Source organism: Ctenopharyngodon idella, chromosome 3, assembly GCF_019924925.1.
Source record: "Ctenopharyngodon idella isolate HZGC_01 chromosome 3, HZGC01, whole genome shotgun sequence".
Lineage (NCBI taxonomy): Eukaryota > Metazoa > Chordata > Actinopteri > Cypriniformes > Xenocyprididae > Ctenopharyngodon > Ctenopharyngodon idella.
In genome coordinates this window covers 19,833,489-19,852,627 of record NC_067222.1, presented here as the reverse complement: position 1 = coordinate 19,852,627, position 19,139 = coordinate 19,833,489, and the positions used below count along the sequence as shown (strand labels likewise).

Here is a 19,139-nt window from a genome sequence, read left to right as displayed (position 1 = left end):
AGTTGGGACGGAGGCATGTTTACCATGGTGTAGCATCTCCTCTTCTTTTCAAAACAGTTTGAAAACGTCTGGGCATCGAGGTTATGAGTTTCTGGAGTTTTGGTGTTGAAATTTGGTCCCATTCTTGCCTGATATAGGTTTCCAGCTTCTGAAGAGTTTGTGGTCGTCTTTGACGTATTGTTCTCTATAGGTGAAAGATCTGGACTACAGGCAGGCCAATTCAGCACCCGGACTCTTCAACGACGAAGCCATGCTGTTGTAATAGCTGCAGTATGTGGTTTTGCATTGTCCTGCTGAAATACACAAGGCCTTCCCTGAAATAGACGTTGTCTGGAGAGGAGCATATGTTGCTCTAAAACCTATTCCTTTATATACCTTTCGGCATTCATAGTGCCTTCCAAAACATGCAAGCTGCCCATACCGTATGCACTTATGCACCACCATACCATCAGAGATGCTGGCTTTTGAACTGAACGCTGATAACACGCTTGAAGGTTTCCGTCCTCTTTAGCCTGGAGGACACGGCGTCCATGATTTCCAACAAGAATGTCAAATTTGGACTCGTCTGACCATAGAACACTTTTCCACTTTGAAACAGTCCGTTTTAAATGAGCCTTGGCCCACAGGACACGACAGCGCTTCTGGACCATGTTCACATATGACTTCCTTCTTGCGTGATAGAGCTTTAGTTGGCATCTGCAGATGGCACAGCGGATTGTGTTTACTGACAGTGGTTTCTGGAAGTATTCCTGGGCCCATTTAGTAATGTCATTGACACAATCATGCCGATGAGTGATGCAGTGTCGTCTGAGGGCCCGAAGACCACAGGCATCCAATAAAGGTCTTCGGCCTTGTCCCTTACGCACAGAGATTTCTCCAGTTTCTCCGAAACTTTTGATGATGTTATGCACTGTAGATGATGAGATTTGCAATTTTACATTGAGGAACATTGTTTTCCACAATCTTTTTACGCACTCTTTCACAGATTGGAGAGCCTCTGCTCATCTTTACTTCTGAGAGACTCTGCCTCTCTAAGACATCCCTTTTATAGCTAATCATGTTACAGACCTGATACCAATTAACTTAATTAGTTGCTAGATGTTCTCCCAGCTAAATCTTTTCAAAATTTCTTGCTTTTTCAGTCATTTGTTGCCCCCGTCCCAACTTTTTTGAGACCCGTAGCAGGCATCAAATTTGAAATGAGCTCATTTAGTGGATAAAATTGTAAAATTTCTCAGTTTAAACATTTATGTTATCTATGTTCTATTGTGAATAAAATATTGGCTCGTGTGATTTGAAAGTCTTTTAGTTTTAATTTTATTCAAATTTAAAAAACGTCCCAACATTTCCGGAATTCGGGTTGTACCATTATTTGCTAAAATAAGTCATTAGTACTCAACAATAAGCTGTTCAGTGTTATATGAAGGGGAAAAAACATTTCTGTCTTTCTGAAATGTTTACGTTAGTACTTAAAGGAATATTCTGGGTTCAGTCCAAGTTGAGCTCAATCTACAGCATTTGTGGCATCATTTTGATTACCACAAAAAAAATAAAGGTTTGACTCATCCCTTGTTTTCTTTAAAACTAGGTGAATAGGGCCAGTTTATGAATGATTTAAAAGCATAAGTGTTTCATTACAAATATGAAGATTTTTTTTTTTTTTTTTTCTATATAAAGTCGTACTATTTATTAAAGTCATATTTTTTGGACCAATCTGATGGACATTCTGTGTTTTGTTGGGAAAACTATTAAATAAAATACTTAAGAATGAAGCTTATAATTTTATAAAAGCACTTATATTTATTCTTCTGTTAAAAAAATGTGTTATTTGAGCTGTAAAGCTGTTAAAATCATCATATTTCAAAATCACCCCTTTATTTCATAAGGGTTTACAGAGTTTTATTTTTTTCCACACTAAAATCATATTATCATGGATATTGTTTACATTTTGTGGCTATTTTGAAACGTTTATGAATTGGCCCTATTTACTTTCATTGTAAGTGCCTCATTGTAACCCTCCTTTTTTTAAATTAAAGGAGGAACAAGCAGAAATTATTTTTTCTGATAATTAATTGTCACAAGTAGGCCTAGCTACTGTTTTTGTTTAACCCGGAATGTAACTAAATTTTAAAATATCATAAATACATTATTAGAATTACCAATTGAGCATATATTCAAAATATCCATTTTATGTAGGCCTATAAGCATAATATACGTTTTAAATCCTAAAAATGCGAGTGCATTTGTGTGGTTTTGTTGTGAAATGTTGTTACGTTCTTGTGGTAAACACGCAGCTAAAGCAGAAGGTCGTAATCTTCTTCTCCAGAACAGAATGAGCTTAAATCCAAAAACCCAAGAGAGAGTTTGACTTTAATTAGTTTATCTGGTGATGGCGGTTGAACGGTTGAAAGAGAGCGTGGCGCACTCAGAGATTAGACACCGCGGTTGAGTGCGAGTGCGTGAACGTGAAGGTGCCTGGCGTCTTTGCGGTTCCCCAGAGCCTACTTTAAAGGCAGATATCGGCAAATTGCTGTCAAAAGGTAACATTAGTCTCTTTAAGACCAGCTCTGCCTCTCAACATGCAGTCTCTGTCAATGACGGACATTATGGGCTTTCGTTTAGCCATTAGGCGATCGGGCTGCTGCTCTCTCGAGTCCCAGTGAGCACTGAGGCACGGCCGAGAGGTCTAAAAAGGGTACTAATGAAATAATTAGAGGATGTGCAAGGGTGTGCCGAGCCACTTTCCATTTATGTTATCTGCCTGCTGCTTTACAGTTATGTTTTTACGCATCAAAGCTGTTGCTGATTACGCTACAGTCTAATTTACTGTTGGTGCTATAGGTCTGCTCACTCATCTCCTGTTTTAGCAACATCAAATGACGCATAGTCTGTAAAGGAAATTACTGTTTGTTTGTGAATGAGATTTCTGATCTACAAGGGTGATTCTCTTGAAAGAGATTATATTTAAGCACAGTCTTATCTTAACAACACATTTTTGTGTTTAAAGACAGCATTAAATCAAAATGGACAATTCTTTGTTTTTTTTTATGGAATATTGCAGTAGGCTATTTATTATAAATGCTTTATCCATGCACATCTCTTTTTTTTTTTTTTTTTTTATTCATGTGCCCTCATAATCTTTAATCAAAATAGCTTCCCCTCCCTCCCTCTTGTCATCTGTTCCCTTCTCTGATGAAGTGTTTACTGGCGAGAGGGCGGGACAACCTGTCACTCACATGACATCACAGCAATAACAAACCACAACCATCCAATCAATTTCCCTGCGGACAAAATCAAGTCCAACCCTACAATTTTTCAATTCTTTCTTTTTTGAAACAATTTTTTACGTCACAATTACATTACTTCCATTTCATGCTGACTCTAACAATCTGTTGATGTTTGTTTGTTATAAAGGAAAATTATAACAGTCTGTATGATCATGAAAGTCTTCAGTAGGTCTTTTTTTATTGTGGGCTGGTTTGCTGTTTTTGTGTTGCAGGCAGTTTATTTGTAAAACCAGCAAATTATGTCATTATGTCATAACATAATGGCATGAACAAACTTTTTTGATAGAAACATGAACACACACTCAAAAGCAAACACTTATAGCCAACTAAAGACCCAGATGAGCTAATATGTGAATTTAGCCAATGAACTGTTCAAATATACAGGTTGGAGGTTTGGGATAAGCTTTAATTTCCTTTGTCTTTCTATAATGGCTTTCCAATAATACCTTTTCCATTTCCTGTGAGTGAGCTATTTCAGGAAAGATAAATCTGATAAAAACACGACCCAGGTAGCATCGTGGAGATATCATAAGCCATTTCACGTCCATCCTTGATTGTATTCCTAGAGGTATCAGGTTGCTTTTATTAAATGAAAGCTGTGTACTCGCTCAACATTACAGCTTTAATATTGCATTTGTCATGGATTATCACAAAAAGCTTTTTGGAAAAAATGTCAGACCTTATGAAAGTGGCTTTTAGTGTGCTTGTGTGTTTTCCATCCTGACCTACTTTAAGTCTATGGTTTCCCCATCATGTGTTTCCCTCAGACCTGTCTCTGTGTCTCCGCTGTCTTTGAATGGCAGGGCAGGTTGCAGACGAGCCCCCTATGGTGAAACTGCACTGATTGCTGTGTTATTGCCCCTAATTATCAATTATCAGGGCCAGACCGGCCCACCTGCAGCAGGCTGCTGTGCTAATAAACCCGAGTGATTTGGACCAGCCCTGAGGTGACTGACAGCAAGGCTGGATGGGCCTTTCTCTTGGATGTCTTCACCATAAGTGTAATCATTGATATATATATAGTTTAGTCATGAAATTCTAGAGGGCGCAGGCTGGCCCATCACATGCAAGCAATAACATCATGGCACAAGCTGATTGGCCTCTGCTGATCTTTAAAAAGTTAATTTAAATATTTCTTCTGAAACCCTCCACCTCCCCCAGCTCCACCTGCCTAGATCTGCATGGGGGTTTGTCTGTTTATGCAGCAGCAGAAGATCTTACATGCTCACAGCAGCGTGTCTATCTATCTATTAGCAGTAGCAAGTCCAGCAGCAATAATCAACAGCAGCAGCGTCACAGATATAGTCTGCCACAAGTTGTCATGATTATATATATAGACTTATGTATGTATGTAAATATTACTGCTTAAAAGTTGGGAATAATTAAGATTTTTGTGTTATCCTTTTTTCAATGTGTATCCTTCAGAAATCATTCTAATGTGCTGTTTTGATGCTCAATTATTAATAATAGTTCTTATCATTATCAAGGTCAACTGATTTTTTTTTTTTTTTTTGAATTCAGGATTCTTTGATGAATAGAAAGTTCAAAAGAACAGCATTTATTTGAAATAGAAATCTTTCGTAACATTATAAATGTCTTTACTGTCACTTTTGATGAAAGTAAAGCATCCATGCTAAATAAAAATATTATTTCTTTTTTTTTTAAAAAAAACTTACTTAATATACAACATATCAGAATCATTTCTGAAGGTAATTATGTTAAGGTAATGATGCTGAGAATTCAGCTTTGCCATCACAGGAATACATTACATTTTAAAATATATTCAAATAGAAAACATGTCTGTTAAATTTCATAATATTACTGTTTTTACTGTATTTTTCATCAAATAATTGTTATACAATTATTTTATTTACTGGTAGTGAGTGAGTGTGTGTGTGTGTGTGTGTGTGTGTGTGTGTGTGTGTATTAAGAGAGAATATCAAATGAAAAACCAGTTTTCATAAAAACTGGCTTTTCATTTGATATTCTCTCTTAAGCAAATATCAGCCTTCATTTCTGATCTTGCATTTTTGCATATATTTTTTTAGACCATTACGATCACATTTAATAAGCCTGATTGGGTTGATCAAGAATACTTCTATATGAATGCTTTTAGCCACTCACAATCTCAGGCTGCATTATTCTATTATGTTATTTGAGCATTATCTGACACATTAAATGTTTTAGTGTGTGTTTGTGTGTGAGAGAGAGCAAAATAGAAATTCCTAAGCCGCCATTTGTGGGACTGCATGACACAAGATATATTTATTTTTATAAGCTTCATCAAAACAAGTCCATTGGACAGACGGGTTCATATTCTTAGTAATTATGATGTGATTTTGGAGGCATGTTTGTCTGCATCATCATCGTCAGATGGGCACAGTGAAAATCACTATAGTCTGCCGCATGAAATGCTGAATACTGATGCATGATCGCTGTGTTTTGTGTTGTATGTATCACCCTGAAGGCCTACAGTACACTGTGTTTCAATGACAAACACAAATGATTGTGTGAAGACTTTTGTTTGTACATTTGAATCGATTCATTCAGGAATATTCAGTTGCATTTGATTTTGAAAATAAAATATGATGAAATTGAGGCCTGTTATTTGACTTGTTTGTTCTATAGGTTGGCCTACATGTTTTGAGGGACATCAGTTTAACCAGCTAGCTGATTAGAGTGGTTTATGTTATAGAAGTTGTACCTTCAAGTTAAGCAGTAATTTGATATCAACAAAGCATCTATGTAAGTGTTTAATTAGCTGTTTACACTGTGAATGCAATATCAAAAATTACAATTTACTTTATTAATCTGCACTTTCGAACACAGACTAGTGTTATTTTACTGTTATTTATACTATATGTAGCCCCGCCCCTTTTCAGCGCTGTGCTCGTTGTGTTCTGTCTTCCGGTTTGCATTTCCACCGCATGAAGGTAAGATTTAATGGATTTATGAATGAACCGCTCGTTTTTAAATCTTCCCGGTCTACTAACATTTGTTACGACATTTGCTTTAAACATTACAATGCTCATGATAACGTTCGTTAACTATGGTAGTCAACATTTGAAGTGGATCAAAACCTTTCATCAAAGTTGTCCTAAAACCTTCTTCTTAGGACAACTTTGATTAACTGTTTTGATCCACTTCAAATGCTGACTACTGTATACAATATACAGAGCTACTACCGCAAAAACAAAATGGCTGCGCGTTTGTTGATCTAGCGCATGAGGTGTGTAGTTTTCATTAATACTTTGAATAGCTTTTATTTAATATTTTCCGTTATTTTTGGTTAAAGTTTTAGTATTTGTGTGTGTGTGTGTGTGTTTGACTTTTTTTGTAGGCCTAATGTTTAAAATGTTAAAATGTTTGTTGTTTTTCTTCTTCTTTTTTTCAGTTTTAGTTATTTTAGTACATCAAGTTAAAATAAATGATAATGAGAAATGTTTCCTTGGTAGATGAACATTTTATTTTATTTCAAGTAACTTTTTTTATGGTTTTAGTTTTAATTAACTAATTAACTTACTGCAGTGTGCAACAAGTATCTCATAGCAGAACTTGTTCACATCAAGAGCAGAAACAAAACATACACAGGTCAAAGTTGTATTTTCCTTATAAAACTCATTGATATGATGAGCTGGACTCTGCTGTTGTTCACTTTAGAGGATTAGAAAAGAATACATTTAATTATTCAACAGTACAGGCTTTGAAATAAATCCTGGCATTCATGAATTTCAATAAAGAAGAATTAAGCTCAACAGCAGAGAGACGTATATCAAATCTTTATGAGATTTAAGCTGAAGAATGTTCCCAGTGGTCCTGGTGTGTTTTCAACTGGTTATTTCCTTGGTGACGGTTTCCAGGGAGCCGCTTTTAACTCCCAGATCAACTCTTACATCAGGTCAGATAAACAAGAGCACTTGAGTGGTTAAAGTGCCCTATAAATACCCAGACCCACCCATAATGTACATCCTAGTGTTTTATAGTTGTTATGATTATGCAGCAATATTTCCTGGATTTCTCCATGGGCTCAACTGATTAAGAAATTATTATTTTTTTTTTTAAATGTTGTTCTGACTAAATAATCTCATTGTTTCTTCTGAATGTCATTAAATGTTCTTCTGTCCTTTCATAACCCTTCTTTGCCCTCCCTGCTGAATCTGTTAATCAATTAGTACTGATTGGTCAGATCTTGATCAGCTGACAGCATTCTCTAAGATGGTCAATTTAATAATTAAAAGGTCATTTTAGGACTTTGGCAGCAATAATGGCTGAAAATTCAGTAGGCTTCCATCTGCTTTGCACAAGTGCAATTTTGTTGTTTATTAATTTTGTTTTCTCAGGTTGGGTGGGGTACATCTATGAGCTGAGATGTTCATGTATGTCTTTTAAGGTCTTTCACAAGTCTATGTTGTCTTGTATGTGCACAGATTACAGTTTCAGTAGTGCTGTATTGAGCCTACAGGCAATTGCCAGTAATCGAAGAGGTTTTCTCTCTGTTTCTTGCTTTCTATAATTATGAATCATATGCACAGATGTTATCGAGCATTTGAGGATTGCACACTGAACTCTTGCACAAATCTCTGTTGGACACCCACTCACACAAGGGATAGAAGGAACAATGCTGATTTATTTATTTAATCATCTTTTTTCATTTGTAATCTGCCTGATTCAGGACTGAGAAAAGCCTAAACCAACCTTTTCCATTCTAATGATCTTAAACTGTAATTAAGATCAATATTATTTGGCCATACTTCAAATACTGCAGTAATACTGAATTCACCGGAACTCCAGATGGGTAATTCTCAGGAAATGGTGTAATTTGTGGAATGAAATTGAATGAAATTTCATTTGTCCCAATCCCCAAGAACACTGTAAAACCCAATAAGTTACGGTAACTCAAACCATTTGAGGAAAACGATTGCCTTAAACCATTTAAGTTTTAAAACCAATAAGTATGAGTACTGTAAACTCATATACATTGAGTTAAATTCACTAATATTTTAGTGTTGGTTTAGTCAATCATTAGGTTAAACTAAACTTAAAGATTTTAAGTTTATTTCACTCATTCAGTTTGAATTCAGGTAACAAATCTAACGAAGTCTTAACAACTATATATCTACTTAAATGGTTTGAGGAAACCGATTGCCATAAATAGTTTAAGTTCATCAAACTCAAAGTAATAAAGTTAGGAAAGACTAAGCAAAACTAACATTGGTGCAAAGCAATATTGACAGAACAGGAGATGAAAGCTATAAAAGCATAACATATGCTATAAAAATGTAATTTCTCAGAAAACATTATTTAAAAGAAATTAGAAAACCATGGAATAAGTTCAGATTTCTTTTAAATATGTTGTGGTCAGCCATAAACGTAATGAATTTCTGTAACTTAAATCATTAAAGTTAAAGCTACAATATGGTACATTTTTCGCTGCTAGAGGTCGCTCATTCAAAACAAAAGGCGTAGCTTGATGACGCCTTGATTTCACGAAATCATGGGATGTGTTGTCTTTACGTCTACAGCCAGCGGAAAAGAATCGTGACGGGACTCGGGCAGAAATCATGTTCATGGATGAGATTATTAACGTTAACTTATAACAGAACTTTTATTATGCCGCAGTCGCCACTTCCGCTTCTTCCGGTCAAGCATATGTGGGGTAAAGGAGCGCTGTTTTATCATTTTAGATTTGTGTGTTGAAAGTTGTTATAGTGCTACTCTGCGTCCGCTCGGCGGCTGCTATGAGATACTTGTTGCACACTGCAGTAAGCTAGATCGATATTAGTCATGGTAAAACATGGTACTCGCTGTAAATCATGAAAACGAGATTTAAACAATAAGACTTACTGTGTTGAGCTATATAACAATGATTAGTTTTCTGTCAATGAATGTATCCAAACAGTTGCTCACCTGTCTAATAAAACACATAATATATTAAAGCGTCTTTTGTGTTTCCATGGTTTCTACAAAATAAAACCGGAAATCGAGAGTAACGCAGGTATGATGTCATTGATAAGCGACGCACAGACATGTCCCGAGTCCTAGGTTAAAACTGCTTATTTCTCTGGATTTAAACATTCTTGGAAGCATTTGGTGTAATGTAAGTACAACAAAATAACAAAATATAGAACACTGTTATAGTGGTTTTTGGATACTTTAATCCAAAAATTTCACATATTGTGCCTTTAAAATAGCATATTATTTCTAGTAACTTATTCCGATTGAGTCCTGCTTAATATAATTCATTTTTGAGTTCACATAACAAATAATTAAGTTGAATCAACTTTTTAAAAATTTTAAGTAAAATGAACTTTTTTCTTTTAGCGATTTTCAGTGTTAGGTTTTACATTGAGGGCCATAAATCTACAGTCTAAATTCTAAATCTACAGTCTCACTAAGTGCCATTCATAACACTAATGCAAGTTTAGGATTTATACTTATAATGGGAGTAAATTTTCAATGCGACTTATAATAAATCGCACACATGGGCTATAACTGAAAAGATATTAATAGCCCATGACATTTCTCTTTTTGAATGTTTTATATGTTATATTCTGAATGTTTTGAGTTTGAAATGTATAAAATTGTGACTATAAATATGTCAAAAAACGTTATGTGTCATATTGGGAGTTGTGAGATTCATGTACACCGATATACAATTGCAGCAATGACGTGATTCTGCGAGTTACAATCCTCTGTACTCATGATGGGGGTTTCCACCGTAATTGGAGCCTCTCATTGGGAATCCTTTCTGTCAGAAAAATACCTTCACTCTAGTCTATTTTCTATCTGTCGGGAGCAACTCTGAAATCTCTAGGACAGAGCAACATCGTGAAAACGTCTTGAGAGTGATGCAAGCGTGACTGAAGGTGTTTGTGGGGGTTGATATTGTGGGAACCTGAGCTAGTGTGAGTCATTTGAACCGGTGTATGAGCTGGCATTCGTGCATGGCGTACCTAAGTGTTCACTCATTTGATTTCTAAAAATACTTTTGTCTTCGTTTGGACAGTATTGTTTTATCTGGAAAAGTAGCTTTTCGATTTTACTTACAAACATATTTCAGCTTTTCCATCAACTAACTATTTTCAAAGATTATAACAGTGAATTGCTTTGACCTAAATGGTTCTTTCTCGCTTATGTAGTGCTGGAAAGTCTGATTCATTTTGGTGAATCAGTTCGTCCCAAATTGTTCTCCTTCTATTGTTGCTTTTAAGTGCAGAAAAGTCGAAACATTTTGGTGAATAGGGTCGTTCCCCCTCTCTTGTGTTTGTGCTGGAAATCTGAATCATTCTAGTCAATCGCTTTGACCTAAGCTGGCAAATGATTCATTCTTGTGAACTGGTTCATCCTAAATGGTCCTCTCGATCTGACTCATTCTTGTGAATTGGTTTGTCATAAACAGTCTTGACCTATATTAGGGGTGTAACAGTACATGTATTCCTCCAGAACCGTCGCAGTACGGACGTGTCACGGTTTGGTGCATACAGTCAGACGACAAATACAGTCAGTCACAGGCGATTCACACTCCAATCCAGAAGGGGACGCAGGCAGTAATACAACACTGTTTACCAACCACCACAACAGAAAAGAGAGCAGAAGAAGAAGAACAGGCGATCTATGCATAGATATGTTTATGTGTAATCTCTTAACCAGTGTTTCCACCGCAGAAAGATATCATTTAAACAGCTTGAGAATAAAATCTCACAGCATTACATTTACCTCAGGCAAGTCATTCAGTGTCCACAGCATGTTAGTTCACTAGAGCATTTCACTAAATATATGCACTATATTAGCTTAAATATTCATTATATTTACTTTACCTGTTAGTAATGTCTTAACTATTCAATATATGTTTAAATAAATTTGTTATGAAAACAAGTTATGATAGTAATTGTGTAAATGATTATCAGATTTCAAAATGAATTGAAGTAGAAAAATAATTTTATAATTAGATTTAGAAGTTAATGTAAAACCTGCCTTATGTGCAATTTACATCCTGTTTTTATTTGAGTGTTTATTATTATATCTAAAAATAAATAGCAACTGAATTGAATAGTTTGGGCTCTGTTGTTAATTGTAACATTTAATAATTGTGTAAGAAAGATCTCCCTGTATATAGTTTGCAGAATTAGCTAAGATTATTTTATCCTTGAGAAAATGTTAAATATAATTGAATTTATTTAAAGAGAGAGACACAATTTGTTCAATAAACCACTGTTTAATAAAAAAGAAAAAAGAAGCAATTTTATGTTTAGTTTTCTCCCCCGTTGTACCAAACCTGTACTGAACCATGACAGAGGTGTGTACCGAACTGTCATGTTTGTCTACCGTTACACCCCTAATATATATATATATATATATATATATATATATAATCTGACATTGAGACATGGTCCAATTACTTTTTCAGGCTACTGTATACAATGCATTATAGGCTATGTAATTCAGGATGCATTTATATGTAATTCAAGGTCATACATTGCTTCTTATATTGTACAGTTTCCTTCATGGGCATGAAAATATCTGAGATGTCTTTAGGATAGAGGATGTCATGGGAGCACCAGCTCTAATCAGACAAATAAGTCTGCTGACTAACTTATTAAAGACGGAGTTCAGTCTCTGAGTTCTTGGATGAGCTCTTCAGAGGAGAATGCGATGATCTTGGCAGACCGTAAATGTTTTGATTGTTCCACTTTTCTGATAGCTTACTCAAAACATAGTAAAATCTCTCCAAACAGCACAGATTTGTCTCTAAGCCTTCCACTGCCGATTATTGTTCTTCCACTGAAAATCATTGTTCACTTGGTCTCTCCAGGGAGCCAAAGTCTGCAACGAGACCCAACAAAAACCTGCCGTCCTTTCCATGACGCAGCAAAGTGAATAATGCATGCAAAAGAATGAGTTTACTGCAGAACATGACTTTTCTTGTCACCGGTTTCACTTCCATCAACAATGCAGGATTCATAGAATTAGCGTGTTTTGCACACTTTAGGTGTGAAACTGATTCTGCATATGCCATAAACAAGTTTGGTGTGCTCATTTTCAACCCTGTGGATTAGTACTGTTAGAGGGTTGATTTGTGTTTTCTTACTTAGTTTAAACATGTTTAAAAAATGATCTTTCTAAGTGCAAAATGTCTCATTCAGCAAATTGCAGCACAAGAAATTGGAATTTGTCATCATTTTAGCATTGAATATATTCAATTTTTCAATACAGTACCTGCATAATTTCAAGCTGCAATGAATGATTGAGTTCGAAAAACCCATTAAAAAAATTAGCAAAATTTTCCATTGCAACTCTGTTTGGCTAACTTGTGACGGAGGATATTGTTGGTCCAAAATGTGTATTATGTTCAAAATAATTTATTTTTCTTAGTCTGTGTGATTTAATAAGCATCATATGTTGGATAAAATGTAATTGTATGATTTGAGGAATGACACTCACTTCATGTTGTGAATGTTGACTTGGAAGAACACATCGTCCAAAGCCTAGAGAACAATTTGTGGTTTCTGAAATGAAGTTGGGAAAAGCAATTGTTGCCACATAACATACAGCTGAGCACACATGGCTTCTCTCCCCTGTGCTTGATCCCTTGTTTTTCAGTTCTGCCGTCTCCAGAGACCTGATTAGTCTGCTTCATTTTTCAACATTTTAACAAATATGTTATGCAGGTATTTCATTTGAAATATTGAAGTATTTTGAAGGATTTTCTATTTTTGTGTTGTTGTTGTTGCAAAAAACTATTTTGTTATACAATCAAAATAAAAGATATATGACTAGAAGAACATACTTATTAAATTAGAAGAAAATTTGACTATATTTGCTCAAATAATGACATCTGATATTACTTAAAAATCTGCTTTATTAAAGAACCTCTCTCTCTTTACATTAAACATTAAAAACAATTTTTACAAAAACAATTTTTTGGATTTTTATGTGTTTTGTGATTGAATTCACCAATTTTATTTTATTTTTCTCTCTCTTTCTTCAGAATGTCATTAGATGTGTAATTTCAAAATGCTTGTTTCTACATCATTTAATCTTTATTATGAAGTTTAGGTCTTATCTTAGTAGCCAAAAATTCAAATTATTCCTAATATTTCAGACATTTGTCATGTAAGGGGCTTCTGTTCATCCATTCATTCATGGTTTCCCTGCCTCATTCTCTTTCATCCCTGTGTCTAGCCTTCTGAGCACGTGCCAGCGTTGCCATTGTCAACCACAACTAAACATATGCGGCAAGTGGGAACACAACACCTGGACCTCATTTCTGATTATCAAAGGAGGATGCAAAGGGACTCTGGTATCCCAGCATGGTGAGCCACGACTTCAACCAGACTATCATTATAGCCCAGCTTCCCCTGACCAAAATGTAAAGTTCTGATATCCACGTGATTTTTAATGTAAGAGCGGACATGGCCATTTGTAAGTTGAATGTGCGTGGCTTCCAGTGTCACCCGTATTAAAGTATCAAAAGCTGTCCTTTATGCTGCTTGATATTTCAAACTGTTATTTGTTATCATAATTTTTTTTTATCGTAATCATGAACACACTGGTTTGTATCACAAATTTACATACAGCATTTTGTTATTCTTCTAGTTATTTACCTACAGTGGCTAATGAATCGGAGGTCTCACACATTCACAGAAAATAGGTTAAGTCCTTGTTGCAAAATAAGGTGTATAGAGTAGAGCAATTCTGTTTTTCTGTTTTCAGTCTTTTGGAATGCTGTCTGGAGTGTTTAGGATATTTTACAGGAACGGTTTGAGCAACATCGGGTGCACCTGGTCTCGTGAAATGTTTCTTTGGCCATTATACGACCTTGAAAAGCAATTACCAGGAGTAATGATTCCCATGAGGAGGCTGCTCAGATCTTTGCATGAAGGAATCTTTTGGTTTTCTCCAAACATTAACACATCTGAATGGAAATCAGATTTTTATTTTATTTTTTTTTATATAATAGTAGTAGTAGTAGTAGTAGTAGTAAAGCATCTTAGCCCATTGCTCTTTAAAAATATTTTAAAAATTAATTTAGCTAATTACTTGAGAGGCTATATTTATGCATGTTGTTTTTATGAATGTTACTGGGCCTACACACAAAAGTTTGGAATAATTAGTTTTTAAAAAAATGTTTTTGTAAGAAGTCTCTTATGCTCACAATTTAAAAGAACTGTTTTCTATGTGAATATATTTTAAAATGTAATTTATTCATGTGTATATAAGCTGAATTTTTAGCATCATTACTCCAGTCTGTGTCACATGATTCTTCAGAAATCATTCTAATTCAACTTTACCATCAAAGGAAAGTTTGTATTTTAAAATATATTAAATTAGAAAACAATTATTTTGTAATATACTGTATTGTGCAAAAGTCTTAAGCCACCATTAGATATTGTTTTAGCAATGATATAATGACCATATATGTAATTATTTCTTATTTTCTTTATTAGAATAAAACCAGAAATACAGGAAATTTGTATGCAGTATTAGAAACTGAAAAAAGAAAAAGAAAAAGAAAAAAAAACTACTCAGGCTGAAGTGGCAAGTATTTAGTGACCTCCCCTTACACAATAGCAGGAACCTGGCTCTCTTAAACATAAATGGGATGAAAAAAGGACTGGAAGGCCAAGAAAACTTTCAAAATCTGATGAGAAGTTTCTCAGAGTTTCTTCTTTGAGAAACTGGAAGAAATCCAGCATACTAAATACTGATTTTTGCTTAAAGAAACCTTTTTGTTTAGGTTTTTTTTTTTTACATTTTGTGTACATATTTCCTGTATTTTCTTTTTGTATTGTAATAAAGACCAAAAAATAAATATGGATGATCATCAATATATATATATATATATATATATATATATATATAATATTTCACAATATTACCACTGTAAATTTTGATCAAATAAATGCAGCCTTGGTGAGCAATAAGAGACTCCAAAAAAAAAAAAAAAAAAAAAAAAAAATCTTAATTATGCCAAACTTTTGACTGGATGTGTCAATTTAATAGCCTACATAAATTAAAATTAACTTAATTTATTTATAAATTAAATTTACATATAAATAAAATTTAAATAGAATAAGCCATTCATGTAAAAAAAAAAAAAATATATATATATAATTGTTTTGTGAAAATATTTTATACTTCAATCAAAATGCGATATGTATAAGGATAAGGATAAATAAAAACAAATAAATAACTGGATGGACATGTCTATGTAATGATTTGTCTGTTTATGTGTGCAAAACTGCCCTGCTGAAAAACCCAACATAAACCAGCATGAATTCTACGTTGGTCCAGGCTGGTTTCTGCTGGTTAGAGCTGGTAAAGTGCTGGTGACCAGCAATGCTGGATTTTTCAGCAGGCTATGGAGTCAAATCCTCCTTTGGAGACAATAAAGTATACAGTTTCAAAATCAACTTTTACAGCTGACACATACTTTTTATTTGGCAGTCCACCTCATGTGACTCACCAGTAATATACAATTGTGATTCAGTGACTCCAAAGTTAAACTCTGTTCTCATGTGGTGTGTCTTTTTGTTGTTTGTTGTTTGTTAAGAGCAGGTGCTGGACAGGACAGAAAGCGGGAAAACACACCTCACTTCACATTCTACACTCAAGGTCATGCTGATAACGGCCTACAGCAATGTTTGCACACGTGTGTTTGTGTGTGTGTGTGTGTGTCTCCACCCTGCAGATGAGCATTTACTCACTGACAGTCGAAAATGAGAGTCTTGCTAAATCACGTATTAGCCTAATGGTTTTAATTCGCTTTTTAAATGAGTGTCAGGCCTGCTGTAGTGTCAAACACATGGTGACACTGTGAGACTGACAGGCCTATTAACACTTCACGTGTCGCTTAACAGCGTTTGCTTTTAATGCATAATGTGTGTGTGTGTGTGTGTGTTTGAGGACGTTTGTTGCTTGCAAAGCTTTTGCTGCAAAGTGTGTGTAAGGCAGAGAGAAAGTCGTTCATGCGCCGCTCTGCCATTAACCTGTACCTCTTCCTCATTAGTGCTGTATCTCTGTTGCCATGGTGGTCTATTAGAGAGCGCAGATTAAAGCGTCATTTGCATGTGAATGTGGTGTGTGTGTGTGTGTTTGTGTGTGTGATTAGAGGGTGGGCATTTTTTAAGGGTAGAACTGGGGCAGGAGAAGCTTACAGTCTCAATGTTGTGTTAACAGAAAACAAATGACAGTGACGCCGACTTTTGATAGCACAAACCCTATAATTATGATAAATGTACAGTGACTCCAAAGAGGTCTGAATGTCAGTGCATTAGATTAAAAACAAGTGGTATCAAATGCTGCAGAATCTTTCCTCATATTTGAGGTTTCTTCATTTTTCATCATTTTTGCTCTGTCTTGTAATCAGTATAATTGTTCTGGTTATTTTTAGTAGATGTACTGTATGAAGTCAGTTCACCTCAAGCAGTGTTATTTTAGTATCCTTAAGATTTTAATTTTAACTTTTTTTCTGTGTTTTTGTCATTTTTGTAAGTATGGTTTAAAAGTGTTTATTATTCTTAATAAAAAAAAGTCTTTTATGAATTTTATTTAGCTTTTTTATTTTAGTACATCAAGTGAAACTACAGTGGATATAAAAAGTCTACACACCCCTGTTAAAACAACTGATTTTTGCGATGTAAAAAATGAAACAAAGATCAATCATATCAGAACTTTTGCATGTTCAATGTAAAAATTACAACTTACATAACGCCACTGAAAACCAAAATGACACATTTCAGAGAAAAAATAAAAAACTTGGAATAGCTAACTGCATAAGTGTGCACACCCCTGAACTAATGCTTACTCTTGATTTACCACAACATTTTTTCTTTTGTCTAATCAACTTCAATTCTTAATGTGGTTCAGATAACATAATATTTTGAGTTTCTGTTGATTAAACCAATCGCCTTCATTGGATTAGCTCAAATTTTTAATTTCATTGAACTCAAAATTTTAAGGCAACCAGGTAACCTACTTATTTAAGTTAAACTAACAATTCTTTTTTACAGTGTAGTTGAATTTTATTACAACACTCACTCAGCCCCCACAGATTTTCTAAAATCTAAACATAAACATAAACTTAGGTACACTATGTAACTTTTTTCTGTCCAAAATTAACAACATTTAAATAATGAGTCAGTATATCATCAATCCATCTACCAAAATGTGTTTTTGTCTTACCCTGATTCACTATGGTAAGTCTATTATAAGTGTAACTTATGTTTTAGACCAGGCGGGATGGTTTTCGTGGGAATTTGTGTACATACGTCACTCGCCCATGCGTGTCTCGTCATATCCGTGAGAGAAAAGTTGCTTCGTCTACTTTGACGCGTGTATGGAGCGGGAGTGGCATCGGTTATTTGAACTTGTCACAACAAGCGAGAAAGGTTGACATGGATCACGCTAAATCTCCAACCTCTGGGGAATCGCCTAGAGGAGAGTCTGCTGGCAAAAAGAGAACGTGACAAAGCTCGCGATAAAACAAATCAACACTGGCTTGGCTTTTCTGAGATGGCGGGAACAAGGGGATTTGAAATGTTGTAAAAGAGACGTGGAGATGGCGTTTTTATCACTCAACAGGTAAGGTATTTTATTGAACAGATAAATTATCATATGTAGTTCTCTAACAGTTCATTGTAAGGCATTAGGCCTATCTATATTGTGAATGGTCATTTCTTTATGTGCTTGCTTTGGATTTATTTTCAAGGAAGTAACGTTAGCCTACCGTGTCTATTAATGGGTATAACTAACTACAGTAACGAAAAGTTTGGCTATAGTGTACATTTAAGCTGCCAATTTTTTTCATTTTCATTTAAAATAAACGTTTCTATATTTATTTTATCTTATTGCAGTTAACGTTTATTTTACTTCAAGTAACGAAAATGTTTTTTTAATGGTTCTAGTTTCAGTTAACTATAATAACCCTTTGTTTTTCTAATAATGTTTTACGATTTAAAAAAGACTTTTTGTCTTCATTTTGAACAATAGGCCTATATATTGTTTTAGCATTTAAAACCCAACAATTATCTAATGCAATGATATTCAGACATTTTTGTGTGACTTAAGTGTCCAAATACTTTTTGCGGTCACTGTACGTATTGAACGTGTTTTTACTTTCAGTTTTGTCTGTTAGAAAGTAGCCTATTGCACCTGTGGTTTGGCGGCCTCTGTGCGGATTGAGAATCACAGTTCTGCGGTGGACAGCTGGCCCCCTTCATGCAGCTGTTTGCCAGCTGCTTCCCTCCTGCATTTGTTTCATATTAATATATGTTTGTGTAAGTGAGTATGTGAGCGTGTTGGATATAATATACACGAGGAATAATACCACAAACAGTCATTTCTTTAGCTAAAAAGACACTATAAAATCAGAGTTGTGGTCTAGTGCTTAGCACTTATGCTCTGACACTACAGACTATTCACACAGTCCAGTGTTTGGGATTGACAATTGTATTTAATAACAGGTACCAGTCTCAAACTGTTTCAAACTTAAAGGGATAGCTCATCCAAAAATGAAAATTATCCCATGATTTACTCACCCTCAAGCCTAGGTGTATATGACTATCTTCTTTCAGACGAACACAATATATAGATAAATTTAAAGATATATTTAAAATTATCCTTAGTCCTCCAAGGTTTATAATGGTTGTGAATGGGGTTGTGCATCCATCCATTAAAAAAAAAAGTAATCCATATGACTCCAGTGGGTTAATAAAGGCCTTCTGAAGCAAAGGGATTTTTTTACTGCTTTTCACTGCCCAGTTAGTTATGTCAACATTAATTTGTGCGTTTCACTCAACAATGTTAAGTTGACTGAACAAACACTTAAGCAAACCTGACAATAATCATTTT

General features: G+C 34.8%; 1 long non-coding RNA gene across 1 annotated transcript; it reads left to right on the top strand.

Annotated features, from left to right (window-relative positions):
• Positions 1 to 6,429: 6,429 nt before the first annotated feature.
• On the top strand, positions 6,430 to 16,832 carry LOC127509283 (uncharacterized). The gene is made up of 3 exons (XR_007929193.1): positions 6,430 to 6,516; positions 13,470 to 13,600; positions 15,846 to 16,832. It is a non-coding gene; the product is annotated as an uncharacterized LOC127509283 (long non-coding RNA).
• The last annotated feature ends 2,307 nt before the right edge of the window (positions 16,833 to 19,139 follow it).